The following is a 3,117-nucleotide window of genomic DNA, read 5'->3' as shown; positions in this document are numbered from 1 at the left end:
TCCACAGCTCTACGTAATGTGCACCATGCACACTGGATGCTCAGCAATTGATGCCTACAATAGCAACCAATTCCAGAATCTTTGCTGAAACACTAGTATCTCAAAATGATCTTGGAGTTTTCACTGTCTTGCCTTCCCCACCTACCACAGCACTTAGCTCTCTGCTAGGTTCTTAGTGGTGTTCAGGAGGTAGTTTCTGAGATCTTCAGATATATGTGCTGCAAGATCTCTGATCTTTTTTTTTCTTTCTTTCTTTCTTTCTTTAAACAAGTATACAAGGATGCTCGCAGCTGAGGTCCACTTCTGCATTCAGCTGATCGGCCACTTTCCCGGAGCTGAAGAACACATCCTATCAGCTTTTGGAAAGTGTCAACATGTGCTCTCCAAGGGAAAGTCCTTGAGAATGACAGCCTTGATTCCACAGCTGAAACTCTGCTGAGCTGCCTGGGAGCCCAGGCAGCATGCTAAAGGAACCTTTTAGTTATCAAAACATACCCTGGCTTTCCTTGACTGGGGATGTAAGCCAATGTCTCTCCTTGAAGAAGCAAGCTCCTGGGAGCTCAGTGTTGATGCGTGATAAGTAAATGGCACACAGGCCCAAGGGGCCGAAGTCAGTGGCTGCTCCAAGTCACTTCTGTCTCAAAGCCATGGACTACTGTGATGTCCCCAGCTCCCTTCTACAGATCATGATTCGTATTTTAATATTGAACAGTCATAATGGATACGAATCTGCTTGTCTTCCATATCCTATTAACAAATCCTCAAAGAGGAGTGGTGCATGGCTGAAGAGGTGGCTTAGCAGTTAGGAACCATGGATGCTGTCCCAAAAGACCTGGGTTCAATTCCCAGCACCCACATGGCAGCTCATAACCATCTGTAACACTGCAGGTCCAGGGGCTCTGGGGCCTTCTTCTGACTCTCTCAGACAAAACACTCATATGCATAAAATACCTTTTTTTTTTTTTTTAAAGTAGAAGGCTATGAAAATCTGTCCTCTGGAGATGGCATACTCAAGAACTCACAGTGGCTGTGGTTACCTGCACAAAACCTGTACAAGATGGAGGCTGTGAACATTCCAGCATGGATAAGGGTGGGCTCATACCTCATTCCTGACTAAAGAGCTTTGGGAAGGCAAGTCATTTCATCCAGTGGTATAGCCACACATGTGGTGTGTGTGTGTGTGTGTGTGTGTGTGTGTGTGTGTGTGTGTGTATGAAATTGTCCAAGAATAAATTCTAAAAAAATCTTTAACTGTCAACCTGAGAGCCTAATGCCAGCTAAAAAGAAAGAGTAACATATTTCTGAAATAACTTTGACATTTGACATTTCAACAAAAATAAAGGCAGTGAGTGATGTATAGAACTTTGGGGATCTCCTTAATTATGCCGACTAGTACAGGCTTATTTTGAATTTTACATTTTTTTTCACTGCTTAATATGTCGAAAAGTCTTAAGCTGGGTTGGATTATGGTTGTAGAGATGTATTAAAGCAACAGAAGGCTTCCCAAGGTCTTGTTTATACTGAAATCCTAGCATCTAGGACAGCAGCTGTCATAGGAGAACTTAGAACATCTGGGGGGTTGGCTGATCCGGGCTCTCCAGGAACTGCTACTTCTTTTATTGTCATAAACTAAACCATGTGACTCAGGCTCCAAAAATACACCTGATAACAAGGGAAGGGGAAAATGGCACCACCATACTTCTGACTCTTCCTGAGTGGTCATTATAACACACATGCCTGGGTTGTCCTTGGCAAACTGACTTGGTCACTCTATCCATCATTAGGGTGCTGACTTTCGAGCACTTCCTCTTTTTCATCCTTGTCCCATTGTTCCCACTTGGTCTCTGCAGCACTACCCAGAGACCTTGATCATAGAACTGTCCTTAAGACTCCAGAAATCTCAGTTCACAAGACATGTCACATCCACCTGGACTGCATTCTTGGTGCAAGGGCAGAGCAAAGGGAAATGACTAGTGACAGAATGTCATTCTCCCACAGCTGCCTGGATGCCAGGAGCATTGCATCACTTGTTCAGGACAATGGTCACACAGGAGCCTGGAAGTATTGCATTCGGAGTCCAAAGAAGTGGATGTTATGAAAAAAAAAAAAAAAACTTGGGTATGTATTTGCTACTAAAGCCAGATTAGAGGTGTTGAGATTATTAGGAAGCAGTGAGCTATATTCTGCTCCTAAGAAGGAATTTGAGCCCGAGTGAAAGAGATGTAAACCAGCCACCAGCCACCCACAGGTGGGTAGAATACATTTGTGAAAGAAACACTAAAGAAAGAGAATGGCTTTGGACAGGAAAGACTGAGGCCAGATTCATGGGGAAGATGAATTTGGCATTACATCTGGATGGCTTTCAAAGTCAGGCTCAGAGGCCGGCCATTGGTGGCGCACGCCTTTAATCCCAGCACTCGGGAGGCAGAGGCAGGCAGATCTCTGTGAGTTCGAGACCAGCCTGGTCTACAAGAGAGTGTGCCAGGACAGCCTCCAAAGCCACAGAGAAACTCTGTCTCGAAAACCCAAAAACAAACAAACAAAAAAACAAAAAAACAAAGTCAGGCTCAGGCACTGACTAAAGTGATGCAGTTTGGGAGCCGGGACTTATGTGATGACAGAAGCTGTCCCCTGGAGAGATTAATCTGGATATCACAGACAGGGCAGTTTGGAGAGATGAAAGAGAAGCAGGAAGACCCGGAGGAGCTGATTCCACAGGTGACTCCATGCCAGATGATGTGGACGACAGAGGTGGCATTGCCTCAGTCAAATAGGAGCAGTGAATAGCAACTGCATTATCAAGTGGGTGGGATAGAGGAAGGAATGTGTCAGCAAATGTCAGTTGCCCGGGATAGACACTCATCTTAGATTACAACTGGATGTGGTGACCCCCTGGGTGCAAATGGGACCACTTGCCGTGGGTCGTCTAGGCGATGTCCACTTGAAAAATGAAAGTAGCCTCACTGGACTCTCCTGTCAGTGGCAGGGGGTTCTGAGGTACTATCCAGGTAGGAGTGATTTCAGTAGTTACAGTAGACTCCCAAGGTGACGGGTGTTTAGAACAAAGCTGCGAACCAGCTCTTGATTCAGCTCTTCCAAATAGCAGGGTGAGAGGGA

The sequence above is a fragment of the Cricetulus griseus genome, chromosome 8, assembly GCF_003668045.3.
Source record: "Cricetulus griseus strain 17A/GY chromosome 8, alternate assembly CriGri-PICRH-1.0, whole genome shotgun sequence".
Lineage (NCBI taxonomy): Eukaryota > Metazoa > Chordata > Mammalia > Rodentia > Cricetidae > Cricetulus > Cricetulus griseus.
The sequence above is the reverse complement of the archived record's forward strand: the minus strand, read 5'-3'. Positions refer to the sequence as shown.